The sequence below is a fragment of the Dermacentor andersoni genome, chromosome 1 (assembly GCF_023375885.2).
Source record: "Dermacentor andersoni chromosome 1, qqDerAnde1_hic_scaffold, whole genome shotgun sequence".
In the NCBI taxonomy this organism is placed as follows: domain Eukaryota; kingdom Metazoa; phylum Arthropoda; class Arachnida; order Ixodida; family Ixodidae; genus Dermacentor; species Dermacentor andersoni.
The window spans coordinates 293,594,986-293,609,326 of NC_092814.1; the positions used below are offsets into that span (position 1 = coordinate 293,594,986).

The 14,341-nt window shown below is 50.1% G+C and overlaps 1 non-coding gene across 1 annotated transcript; it reads left to right on the plus strand.

Annotated features, from left to right (window-relative positions):
• Positions 1-13,991: 13,991 nt before the first annotated feature.
• On the plus strand, positions 13,992-14,064 carry TRNAT-CGU (transfer RNA threonine (anticodon CGU)). Its single transcript has one exon. It is a non-coding gene; the product is annotated as a tRNA-Thr (tRNA).
• Positions 14,065-14,341: the final 277 nt, after the last annotated feature.

The window sequence follows — 14,341 nt, forward strand, 5'->3', positions numbered from 1 at the left end:
CGCATCAAAGGTCGCTTCTATTGGCCTGGATTGTCCGCCAGTGTAGCGAGGTATGTCGCTTCCTGCGCCCTATGTCAGCGTCGAAAGCTCCCTACATCAGCTCCAAGCGGACAACTGCAACCGGTTCCTTGTCCGTCGCAACTATTTGAAATCGTTGGCATTGACCTGTATGGTCCTCTTCCTGTGACTCTCACCGGTAAACGATGGATTGTGACAGCCGTTGATCACTTGACACGCTACGCCGAAACAACTTGTGTGAGTTATGCCTCAACCTCTGAAGTTGCTGCATTCATAGTTCAATCCTTAATACTGCGCCACGGTGCTCCTCGCGTCCTCCTGAGCGACTGTGGAAAAGCATTCCTCTCGCAACTAGTAGACGAAGTACTCAGAGCCTCCGAAACCACCCACAAGACTACCTCCAGTTACCATGCGCAAACTAACGGCCTCACAGAGCGATTTCATCGCACGCTGTCAGACATGCTAGCCATGTACATCGAACCGGATCACAGAAACTGGGACGCAATTTTGCCATTCGTGACTTTTGCGTATAATACCGCCGTTCAACGCACGACCGGTTACTCGCCATTCTACCTTGTCTATGGTCGTTCGCCCAGTTCCTGTCTTGACGTCTCTTTCTTCGCGCCAACTGCCAATCAATGTCCATCCTCCTGTGAAGAATATGTGTCCCGCATTCTGCGTTGTCGCCAGCTCGCCCGCATCAACACCGAAGCACGGCAACAGGACCGCAAGCAGCATTACGACGCCTCTCATCGCGTCGTGTGCTTCCGCCCTGGCGACGAAGTGCTACTCCGGACACCAGTTCGTACTCCTGGCTTGTGTGACAAGTTTCAACTTCGGTTCATCGGCCCCTACAAAGTCTTGGAGCAGACTTCTCCGGTTAACTATCGCGTGGTACCAGTTATTGTTCCAAATGACCGCCGCTGCCGCGCCGCTGAGGTTGTCCACGTTTCCCGTATAAAGCCTTTCACGAGGCGTTCGCCGCCCCTTTGAATTGCGGCCAGGATGGCCGCTCTCGCTCGAGGGGACATTAGTGTGGCCATTTATAAGCTATTCTTTGTCACCTGTACATGATCATCATCATGTGGGGTTCATATGGGGTTCTTCTTCATCATCGCTGGTGGGGCTGGCTCTCGAGTGTGATCCGTGCTGTGGGCGTGATCGGTTCGCCGCATCTTCGACTCGGAATAAACGTAGTGACAACTGCTACGTCACAATATATATATATATATATATATTCGGGTGAACTCCAAACACTTCTTATTCGTTCTATTGTGGTCTACGTCAGTGCAAATCTATAATTTCGTCGTTGTCTGGAATTGAACGGCGGGAAAGCGTTGATATAGCAATAGCCTGGCGCCGTACTGGAATTACAGGGCGACAGTTAACGTCCCACTGGACACACAGGTATATAAGTATAAGGACGGTATTGATAGCTATCAAAGGAGGAGGATGTGGTTCCGCTAGATATAGAGCAAAAAAATTAATGAGGCGATGACTCATAAATGCATCATTGATGTACTGTAAGACACATTTCCTGTGTTGTTGCACCCCATACCGGTGAACGGTCATTGATTTTTTGATCGCTTTTGCCCGCTGAGCATATAAAGCTTTAGAAGTCGGAAGCCGCAGCAACATTGATAGATTAGCAAGCAGACGGGGCTCTCTTTCACTTTTGAGCGCCGCTGATTATTGACTTGTGGCCTTGTTCAAGCATTAGGCATTGTCTGATAAGTTCGCATGATTATAGCTGATTTGAAACCCATGTCACCATCATCTTTGATTCGGAGCTTATAGCATGTGATTTGGGAATATTTCGGAACGGCGCAGTGTCCCCTATACTAATTTCCGCTCTATAGCCGCAATTCTTGGGATGACAACGTATGCCAATAACTGGAATCCCTATAGTCCGCTTTTTTTTTTCTTTAAGAAATCTCTGCAACACCTCTAACCAACACCTCTGGCTATATTATTTATATTTCCCCCCTCAAGGTTCATCTCATTTCCAAGTTTGCAAACGTGTTCGTTCAGGACCCCGGTTCAGCACATGCGGCAACGCTGACGCTGTAGTTCGCGGCCATGATCAACAGTGTTTTGTCTTCTTCTTCGCTTTCTCTCTCTCGCCCATCAGCCGGTTCCTCTCTTAAACGCTCAAAGCATGCGACCAAAATGAAGGACGAGATAACGCGGCAGAGTGGAACACATAAAGAAGCGAACAAGGGCGTTGCAGATCTCATTTAGCTTCGATGTGACACGTGGGACCAGTGTAATCTCAGTGTGCAACACTCGTTTAAACACCTATCCGCTGTCCTTATGTCTATGTGATAGTATAAGTTGTTCAGAAACTCTTTTGCATTTTTATCTTGAGCGGACAAACTAGAAGTATACCCGTTGTAGAAAGCTGGCAAAAGCGAATGCGTATAAAGGACCAGTCGTCTTAAGTGGACAAAGTAATAATAATAATAATAATAATAATAATAATAATAATAATAATAATAATAATAATAATAATAGTAATAATAATAATAATAATAATAAATTTTTCAACTTTGCGGGCCTGCGGCCGTTATATGAAACAGATTCTACAGTACCGTATTCTCAGTTTGTATAGATTGACCGCACCGTATTCGCCAGCTTCCACCAGACTATTACTATACAGGGAACAGGCAGAGATTTATTTCGCGATTTAGAGAACATACCCACTCTGTGTCGGGTCAAGAACCTATACATGGCACCAGCAATATATACTCTCGTGTGAATAGAAGCCGGCGGGAAAAGGCTGGCCGCATTTTGAGGCATATTGGTGGCTTACGGAAAATGAAACGAATTCACGAAGTTAGAAAACGCTTCTGTCGTTCTCTGATAAATTGCGATCTCTGCGATGAGCGCGAACGACGGTATTTCCCAACCATCGTGCGTTCTCCGAGCATGATATATGTAAGTATACTCGCGAACTTCTTTCTCGCAAAAGCCGACGTAGGTATGACAGGCACCAGCGGACCCCTTCCCAAAGGTGGTAACGGCAACGAACACCCCCGCTTATCCAGTGGCCCAGTGGTTACTGCATTGCGGTTTGCATACAAAGCCATGTTCGAGGTCACAAATACTCTTCCTGGAAAAGAGTAACGGTCGGCGGTCCGGTCCAGGGGCAGGCAGCCGTCGCGAGCCACCTTGGCTGCTTCTCCTCGTGCGTACGATAAATAAAGCTCGAATACGTACGCGCGCGCGCCTCAGAAATACCGCGCCCCTGCCGTGAGCGGAATGCGCTTGCTGCTCGCGTCGCGGTGTATAACGCGAAGAACCACGCACAACGTTGGCAACGCTTCCGCACCGCCGCGCACATTTGCCCGGCTGCGAGTAGGAAGAGTGAGGGACGTGTCCGGCGGCCGGCTCACGAGGCCGGCGAGGGCGTCGAAGGCATTCGCTTCTCTCAGCGCGCGCGCTTCCTTGGCCGAGCCGCAACGTTGCCAAGCCGAGCACGCGACGGCATCCGGTGTTTGCAAACAGCCGGCGCCGCTGACGGCGGGTGGATGCCGTCACGGCTGCGTGCGAAACGGCGTCGTTGCTGTCGCGAGCGGGCGGGCGCGCCGCGGTCAGCGTTGGCAACCAGTCGCGGGCCGGCGGCCATTAATTTCACCCCCGCCGGGCGCTCGCGGCGCGGATATAAGACGACCGCGCACACTTGTCAAGCCTGTTGCGCATAGGGCAAGGATTTCAACTGCTTTGCGTCTGTCACGCTAACGGCATGAGCGCACGATACCGCCTACAGGTCAGCCGGCAGATACGCACGTACATACATATGCCGTGCCGTCAGCTTAGCGCCGGGTGAATTTAAAGGTTGCGGCTTCGAAACGGGGCATTTTCCTGCAACAATATGCGCTCCTATTCTCAACCGCGCCTTATTACTGCTAGAAGGCTTCGGAGCAAGTTTATTCATTCAGCTTCCCGTGGAGTTCCCGTCGATATACGTGCAGTTTTCGCTGTCCTTTAGTAACTCGTCAGAAAATTATGACTGCTGATATCAGCAGTTTCTGTATGTGCTTTGAACAAAGTCCATGCATTGGCTAAATCGTATACCTACATCATTGTTTTATTTCGATGATATGGACGCACGCGGCATCTTGCTTCGTTATTAAGCATTTATTATAGTACATGCATATGTGGTTACGGCTACGATCGACATGTAATGCGTGTTATTTTAAGCTTTAGGGCAGTTTTCTCTCTCAGACTCGAACAGCGCCCCTTAGAGGCATAAAATATTGTATTACTCGATTATCAGTACTGCGCGCGTAACGTGTACTGCCAAGAGATGCCTTGCTTTAAGAATTTAAAAAGAAAAGCAATCCGCAAACAGCTCCTTCTCTATCGACGCGAAGGCAAAAAGTGGAATGCTCAGTTTTTCAGGACAGGACAACGTGTTTATGCTCTTCATTCCTGGCGGGATTGAATTATAATACGTACCAATGATGCCAACTTAAGAGCAGGTCGGAATAACGTAGAATGGAGCTGAACTCAAGGGAGCTCTAGAAGATCAACATATCAGCGCACGAGTTCACGGCTTCTCTGATACAGAGCTGCACTGGATGGCGTCCAAGCACGTCTCCGAAAAGCAGAGAGTGGGGGAGAGGGGCGGTGAGCGTGCACGTGAAGCGCGCGTGCGGGGGTCCTCGCGCGTGGCCTCCGCGCTCACGACAGCCCCGACGCCCGCGAAGATAATGAGCCGTCCCGAAAGCGACACTGAATCGCGCAGCGGACAGCTTTCGCCGCTGAGGCGGCGTGCCGCCTCCAGAGAAATGGGTCACCGCGCAGGGAGGAAGCGCGAGAAAGCGGCGGCTTGGCAGCGAGTGAGATGTTTTCGCGGAAGCCCGGCCGGCGGGTTGCGCGGAGGGCCGCGCTGTGCCAGGCCGCTGAGTCAGCCGCCGCCGGTCACTGGGTGCGTCGGGCTATCGGCCCACGCCGGGTAGCCTCGATGCCGCCGCGTCGAAGAAGCGCTGCTCCCCGGAGCGCGCGCGCCAGAACCTTGTGCCGTGACACGAGCGACGCCTACGCGCTGGGGCTGCGGGCCGCTGACGTCAGCTCCGCCGGCGTCGCCGCGCGAGCCGGTGACGAGAGGACGCGGAAGCTAGCGGGTCCGGAGCGACGAGAGAACGAAGCGACGTCACGTGATCGAAATTAATTTTTTTTTGAAAGGTCTCCCCTACCCTTGGAAGAGTGGTGAAGCAAAACCTGTGTGAAATAAGTGCCACGCGAGCAATAATTAACACGCGGCGTTTTTATTACTTTTTTTAAAGGGTGGGAGGAGTTATTTTACGTATATTTTCGACGACAGTTCGAAGTAGGGCTTCCATTTGGAAAAACAATGCGAAAGCCAGACGGAAACGCACCCAGTGCACGTCTTCGACATTCCCACCTTGCATGTGTACATCGCGTACATAACTTCACAAACTTTAATGAGACCAAGATTTCTCATTATCGGTCATGGCGCAGTGTGTTCATCGTTCTTTTTTTTTCCCCCTTTTTGGGTGCTTGGTGCAACTGTCGCTCCTTCAGCCTCGTATCTGGGCAGTTTTCAAAATACGAACGCGTTCCCGTTAGCAGTAACTTGCAAGGGGAATTGTGGAAACAGAGGGTCTCGGTACCTAGACACATAACTATAAGACCCGAAGCGAACGAATGCATTGGGAAAATGGTAGGGATCCTTCATGCCCACGCATTCGCATATGCGTGCGTATGAATAAGGCTCCCTATAGAAAATGGATGCGTGTTCTGTGCCCTGTGGCAGCAACGCCTGCTTAGGACACTAAGCCAGCCTTGACATTAAAGTTCGTTCTCTCTCGCTGTTCATCAATACTGTTAAGCTAAACAAAAATTTGGCTCTCTTTCCTGCAACTATTATAGAGCATAATTAAGTAAAAAGTCAGTTTCACCATTGCTTTTCTCGCCTTCAGGCTTGATATGGTACCTACATATGGAAAGAAGCATGAAACAACTTGGCCTTCGTGTTGCTAATGGTTTCTATAATCCCATATGTCTTTAGGCCCATAGAGTAATTCGTTGTTAACGCAGCCAGACGGTACGTGTTCGTAATATTGGTTACCTGCCTACTGAGTCGTATCAATAAGCAGCAATCACTCAATCAGCAGAGCAGATTAATGCAGATGTACCGACTCGCCCAGCTAGCTACCGAACAACAATTGGCACCACAGATTTACTCATCTCATTCCGCTGCAATGCCAGCTGCTAAAATAAAACAAGATGTACACTTGCTTTCAGACATTGATTTCACCATACAGTCCGAAACCCTCAATAACTAAAAGGCGCCTGAAGAATAGGAATTTTCGCACTCACGGCCGAGACATGTGCCTCACCTGCATGCTGCCCAGTTTTTGCCGTGCGTGCACGCCATAAGTGGTGGTCCCGTCACGCCACAAGATATATCTTTGGGCTTAGCTCACCGCATAACGCGCAGGCAGTTTGTAAGTTGTGTGCTCACATATTGCTACGGGTGGCAGTAACACGGGTACAAAAGGAAAAAGATGTGCAGATGAAGGCGGGGCCCCTTAGGAGGTGGTTCCGTTAGAATGCAGTGTATAGTCACTCTTTACCCGCTAAAAATTAATTAGACCCAAGTAGACATTGTAAAAATCTATGATGTCACGTAGTGCGGGAACTTAAAGGTGGCGTCGCCACCCGTGTTTGCATTTATTCTTCTTTTTCGTTTGTTTGTTTGTTTGTTTGTTTGTTTGTTTGTTTATCAACACTCCGGTAACGGTAACACTGGCGTTTCTTGTATTCCAGAAGTGTAATTTATCGATCCAGCTCTGTGGTGTCCCTTTAAATGACTTTCAACACGTCGTGAAAACTGCAGGCGATTGAATGCTTTACCACTGCGGAGTACTCGCTCCGCTTGTGGTCTGGCTTCCACTGGTCACTCTAGACAAGAACGCAACTGTGAGCACAGGAAAACGCCCGTGGGGAATGGGTTCGTCAGAACTGAACTTGCGCGTTCCTTCGCCCGCGCTGGCCAAAAATCGGAACACGCAACGGCGTCCCCCGGAATCTGAGTATTTTGAACTCCAGGCTGACAGCATTGCACTTATGCCGTCGGGCAGAAGGTTTATCGAAAATATCAAATATATACGTTTTTCTATAGGGCCTACGCGCATGGCTTGTGAGCGGAACGGACGGTATAATGCTAAACTTCTTTGTACATGACATCACTCTTCAATAGATACCATTGTATCATAGGAAATGATGCCGCAGATAAGGCAGCTCGGACGTCCAACCAAGAAGACTATTGCGTCCCCATTCCTCTCTCAAGGACAAACGCTGCGAGACAGCTTAGCGTTCTAGCACGAACACTCTCGTTAGCTGAGTGGAACACCGCACATACAAGGTACACCAGACTGCACAGACTCAACCCTTCGCTGAAACTCAGACCTCCAGCCAGATTGCACCGACGCGAAGCGTCTGTTCTGTGCCGGTTGTGGTTAGGAGTTGCCTTCACGAAAGCTTATTCAGCAGTAATTGGAATTGCTGACAGTCCTGCATGTGATCTCTGCGGCTGCGAGGAGAACATTGACCACCTATTGTGCCACTGTCCTCAATTTGAAGCATGCTCTCTGACCAATGCATTCAGGAAACTATATGATCGTCTTCCGAGTGAACAAACAATATTAGAACACCGTCCCCACCGATCATCGGCTCAGAAGGCGCTAAAGGCACATTTGTGCTTTCTGAGAACGTCTGACTTGAGCGAGCGCCCTTCATTCTGTAGTGCTGTTCGTGCACGTCTCTCTGCCCCCATCTCCCTCTTTCTCTCCCTTCTCCTTTCCCCTAGAGCAGGGCCGCCAACCAGACTTTTAACTGGTTAATATCCCTGCCTTCCTTATATATATATATATATATCTTTGTATAGCAGTTAATTGTAGTTTTCCCGCACCCTCCTCCATAGAGCAATGTTTCATTGTGCCAAAAGTGACTACCTATGTTTGAAAAAGACAACAAGAACCATGTCGCGTCGCAGTTACCCAGGTTTGTTGCCGGTAGATTTGGCTTATATCTGATTTAACTAATGAAGTGATCAACAGTACATGGTCGAACAAGGGCAACAACTTGTTTGACCACTGTTTCGAGTCTCCATCTTTCTGTGATCGCCTCCTCTTCTTTCTAATCAATGAAGTACGGTAGTTGATCTTAATAGTGGCGGATGCTATCTTGAGGTATACTCTTACTCACCGTTGGTCATTCATTATGTCCCTGCGTGGCGCGCAAGGACGTCATCAGCTTCGTTTCCAGACACGCCGATGCGCTAGGGAAGCCACCGAGGGTCCAAGTGGAATCATAAACTACTTAGCTGTTTCAGGCTGCGAAATGTCCGCTGCAGATAACTGTGCTGCGAAAATTTGTACGGCTGTCTTCCCCGTACCAACCCTGCGTGATCAGAAGCCTCCCTATTTCACAGTACTGGCACGCTGTCAGAGCGAAATCTGGCGTGTTGACACGAAGTGTTGGCGTAACCAATGTGGTCGCTTTGTCGCGATCATGGTAATAGGAAACATTGGGCGGACTTGGGTGAAGTGGAGGAACCTTGCGTCTGCTTCGTGTAGTCGCATTGTTGATCTCTTACGGTATAGCAATAGTAATATACGCGACCTACTCACGCCATATTTAACATTGTGGCACCTTTAACCCGACACATGTCAAAAGGAGACGCTCGGACTGAGCAATTGCCGGTATGTCTTTATAAGGTTTATAGATTATCCTGAGCTAGCATCCTCCTCACTTTAAATGGACCACTTACAAAGACTGAACTATACCCATCATAAGAGAGAGAGATAGAGAAAAAACTGATGCAGACGCCGTTGGCTGGTATATATATATATATATATATATATATATATATATATATATATATATATATATAGTGGATGAGGAATTTTTTCATTATCGTACAGCCTTCACAGAGCAAGCAGGAGTGCTCAGAGCAACCTGAGTGAGCGCGTACGTTTACGCCAGGTCTTCGTTGTAAACACCGTTCACTTAATTCTGTTTTGCTTGTTTTAATGCATTAACACTGTACAAGAATCTCGATGGTCTTCGCGGTTGGCATCGACGCAGAACTCCCGGCGGGCGCGGGGGCTGGCGTGGAGCCAACAGTGGATGAGGAGAGGCGCAAGAGTAAAGTGGTAAGAATAGTCACAGGTCACGTGGGAAGTAGTAGTAAGTCTATAGTGTATACTGTAGTAGGGCGGCAGCTGAGTCGGTGCAGCGGCGGCGGCGGAATACTTGGAGAGGGTAAAAGAATGAAATGGAGACGACCAACGCACACGGAAGGAGCATGGAGGAAAGAGCCATTTCCTTCCTCCATTGTAAATGAACGTCACAAGTCACGTGAAGGGAGGAACAGCGGCGTCTACGGAATAGAACGAATACACGGCCGACACCGTGCATCAGCTTGATAGTCATAGAATGTTGGGGTCCACAATGCTATCTAGTTACAGTCGCTCAGTTATAATATGAAGACCTCTGTTTGTTTTCGTTTGGTTTTTTATTTTATTTTTATTTTTTTCGGCGTGCAAGAGCAGGAGGGTGCGAGAGACATGGCCGCTTCACGGAAGGCTCGACGCACGTTCGCTGTCGTGCGACTGATATCCCCGAAAGCACACCGTGCGAACCAATTCGGCCTGGAAAGCGTGTAGCGAGGCCTGTCACTCCCTTGACAGGCAGTGCCGTCCGCCGAACGGCCCGGACTGTGTCAAGCAAACTCCCTGCGACCCGAGCGCAGCGCCGCTAGGTGTAACACTGCACCCACTTGGAAATGCAGGCGCGCTCGCAGGACGCGATGTGTTCTCGCGCCACAGACGCAAAAGCGTTTTACTAACGAGTTATACGCCTATACTAAACACGGTGCGGGCCGCCGCTTGCCAAGCTCACGTTTGCCACCACTGCGATACCGGCGTCGCGGCGTATACACCAAAGCCGCTGCAAACAAACTGCGCGAGAGCTCCGCGGCGCAAACGCACAGACCCCATAATCATCCGAAGGCCGCGAGGAAAAAATAAAAGAGAGAGGCCGCAATGTACGCCTAACCTTCCTGCAGCTCGTAGTTATCAGGCGCCTAAACATACTGAGCCGAAGGCCGTGGCAGTTAGCAGCGTTAGGTTGGCCTTGGCATCCTGCTCGGGAAGCCGCGCACAAGAAGCTGCGTTTCCTGGGAAGCCGCGGCGCGTTGCCGAGCTGGCCCATCGCACCGCGCAGTGCGCGAGCTGCCGGCTGCGCTCGTCCCGTCGCTGCCGTTCCGCCGGTCGGGGAGGCGGTCCGCGATTTCAGTCAGGAAAGGCGGCGTTGACGCCGTGCGTTCTTGAGGCACCACGCGCACGCTTGCGTGTAGGCCTCTCCTCACGCTCTTCCATCGTTTCCAGTTTCTCCAGCTGCTGCTGCATCTTGCGCATGCGCGGGCGACGGTTTCTGAATACGCGTGCAGAGCCAGGTTCAGCTCGTTCACAAAAAAGAAAAAGAAAGAAAAAATATAGAAATCGTGAGGTGATCATTGTGAAAATCAAAGTGATAGCTTCCTATAGTTGTATAGCCGATGTATGCTGCTGGGCACACTAATTGTCAGGAGTGTGCGAATAGACATTCTTTGAGAACGAATCGAATACGAATACAATAATGCCTGAAGCGAATCGAATATCGAGTAGTTTTTGAACAGTTCTCTAATATAGGACAGTTGGTGTCACAGTTAATATAAAACTACGTTCAAATCTTAGTATTGTTAAACTTGGCAAGTTTCTGCCATTACATAGTGCGTTATGAAGTGTTGTTTATTAAAAGGACAAATCGAGCATTAGTAGCAAACAGCAGGAGCGTGCGAGTATTCGAAACTTTCGGATAGCGAATCGAACAGTGTCATATTCGATTCGGTTTTCGAATTGAATAGTCCTTGTTAGTAAATGCGAATATTTTTCAAATACATTTCGAATATCTCAACAAGGTCAACAGGGCCCAAATAAACATAAATGTGGAGCAAAAGTACGATAAATTTTGATACCCCCGGCCCATATATAGACATAAAACATAAAATTTTCTGTAGTTTTCTCACTCTCACGGCATCTTTTCTCACGGCAAAATAATGTTTCATTCACGTGATTATCTTTCCCTGTAAGCACTGCTTACAACGATCTGGGCGGAATTCCCCAAGTTTTTCGTTTGCAAGTGTTCTTTGTCATTGGCCGGCTGGCCGCCATCGCTAATAATATATGTCCAACATTATACAATTCGCTGACACCTGCCCATACGAGCAGGTCCAGGGTAATAACTTATTTTGTGCGCGAATAGCGGGCCCTGGTCTGGGGGTAGCCTCCCTGTGTCACATATGTTAAAAAGAACAATAATCAACAGAACGCTTTATTTTATTAATAAGCTGCTTTTGAAACCAGAGAAAAAGGAGCTCCGCTTTGTCAACTTGGACTGGGATGGATGGATGGATGGATGGATGGATGGATAATTTTCTTGAGGTCCGTCGGTGCGCGCGATTAGTGCGCAGCGGGCCGCTCCCACGTCGGGACAGAGAGGCCATGCCCCTCCGCCGCGTCGCGGGCCCGATGGACAGCCCAGAGCTGTGATTCAAGGTCCGAGCTGCGTAGAGCTCGGTCCCACTCTTCCTTGGTGGTCCTGACCCCCGGCGCCAGGGGTCAACCCCAGAGCATGTGAGCAAGGCTAGCTATATCCTGACAGTAGCGAAACGCATTGTGAGGGTGCGCGTCCGGAAAGATTTTGTGCAGGAAGGCCGGGCATGGGTAGGTGCCCGTCTGAAGCCGCCTGTACGTGAGTTCTTGTGCTTTATTGAGTGCTTTGTGCGGTAGCGCCATGTTCTCTTGACTAACGTATAGTGCTGGTTGAGATCGTGGTAAGTGACGAGGGGGTCTTGCTCACTCTCCCATCCTGCCGAGAGGGAGTCCGGGCTCGCACGGTGAGTTAGGTCTCGTGCGGCCTCGTGTGCCGTCTCGTTGAGGTTAGGGAGCGGCCCCTCCAATGGTATCATGTGTGCCGGGAACCAATTGATGTAGTGTGGGGCGAGGTGATGAGTACCAAGTATTCTGCCGACGGTCGGGGATATGCTCCCTGTTCCGAAGGACAGAATTGTCCTCTTGGAGTCGCAGTATATCAAGCTTTTGTCGTCTTCTAGGAGTGCAAGGCTGATGGCCGCCTCCTCGGCCACCTCAGGACTATCAGTGCGGACCTTGCACGCGTTGATGACCGTGCCATCTTTGTTGACCACCGCTGCTACGTAGGCTCGTCTGCCAGGATATTTGGCTGCGTCCGTAAAGCAGCATGCTTTCCCGGAGGCGCCTGCCTGTCGGAGGAGTGCTCTGGCTCGAGCAAGTCTTCTGTCGATGTTGTGCTCTGGGTTCATATTCCTGGGCAGAGGGGCCGCCCTGATCTTTTTCCTCTGGTCGGGTGTTAGGCCGTGGCTGTTACACTCGATCTCCCGAGGCGCGATGCCGATTTCTCGTAGGATCCACCTGCCCGCAGGTGTGCCGGACAGCCTGGTGATCTGTGCCCGTTCCTGTTTCTCCGCAATCTCGCTCAGCGTGTTGTACATGCCTAATGCGTCCAGTGCCTCCATGCTCGTGTACAAGGGTAGACCCATGGCTCTCTTGACGACCTTACGCAGGAGCGTGTCAAGCTTGTCTCTCTGCACTTTCGACCAATTGTGCATGGCCGCGATGTACACGAAGTGACTGATTACGAAGGCCTGTGCCAGTCGAAGCAGGTTGTCCTCCTTGAGCCCGTGATGCCGGTTGGCCACTCGTCTCAGTAGGCGTGTGGCGTTATCCGCCTTCGTGGTGAGCTTAGCGATTGCGGTGGTGTTCGAGCCGTTTGCCTCGATTGTCATGCCCAACATCTTGATATAACCGACCACCGGAATCGTGTTGCCTTCAGCGGTGTACAGGCGGACGCATGGGTCGGCACCTGTGTCCCATCCCTTCGGTTTGGGACCTAGTCTCTTGGGTCTATATAGCAGCAGCTCAGACTTGCTCGGCGAGCACCGCAGGCCTGTTGGTTTGAGGTACTCCTCAGTGGTTCCGATCGCATTTTGTGAAGTGTGCACAATTTGTCCTTCGCTCTCCTTTGCCACCCACATGGTCACGTCATCTGCATAGATGGTATGTTGGAGGTTCTCGATTCGAGTCAGTTGCCTGGACAGTCCTATCATGGCCAGGTTGAAGAGGGTAGTGGATATCCCCGAGCCCTGCGGAGTACCCCAGTCGCCCAGTACGACTGGCTCCGACTGCAAGGACCCGACTCGTAGCGAGGCCTGCCTTCCCCTCAGGAAGTCACGGATGTAGTCATGGAGACGTTGACCAAGTCCGAGTGTTGAGATTTGTTGTAGAATGAAGGGATCAAATGAGAATTTTGTCTACTCGGTCTCAAGGCTACCGTTTTGGGGCCGAATTCACAAGAGTTTTCGTTCGTCAGTGTTCTTTGCCATCGGCTGGCTGCCTTCCCGAATGACGTGTCCAACATCGCGATTGGCTATCATGTATGCTCGCAAGAGCATTTATGCTAGCCAATCTGGATGTTGGACACGTCGTTAGGCAAGGCGACATATGACAAATCGCACTTAAGAACGAAAAGCTACGAACGACATCACATATTTAATGGCCGAATCTGCAGTCTAGTTGCCGCTCTTCCCTCGTTGAGGACCTCATCCGTCACTTCTGATGCCTGTGTACTTGGACTTGGCGGTTTCGTCAGCCATACCTTTCGCTCAGTGTCAAAGTATTTCAGTCGTAACGTGCATTTTTCATACGTTCAAACGTTTATTCGCCCTATCATCGGGATTGTATTTATTCATTTTCTGTCATTCCAATACGAAGATGGGCAAGAACGGAAGCATTAACAGCGCCAACATAAATGATGTAGCAGTTTCTGAATGCTTATAAGTGGATGGGTAGGAAAACGGCGCCGGGGTAGCTCAATTGGTAAGAGCTTCGCACGCGTAATGCGAAGAAGTGGGTTCGTATCCCACCTGCGGCACGTTCTTTTTTTCATCCACTTTCATTTCCATTAATTTATCATTTATTTAACTCAATTAGCAAGTACCAGTAATTTTCCCTATGTTGTTGTTGGTGTCTTTGTTGTTGGCCTCTTATGATATGATTACTAAAAATTGGGTCCCTCGATTCCCTTTCTTTTTATACGGAGTCGCTGGAAAATACGGAGTCGGCGCGCACCGACACCAGTCGGATTACGTTGTCACGCTCGTGAGGCCGGTCGGCCGGCGTTATTGGAGCGCGCACAGCGAATACAGTGG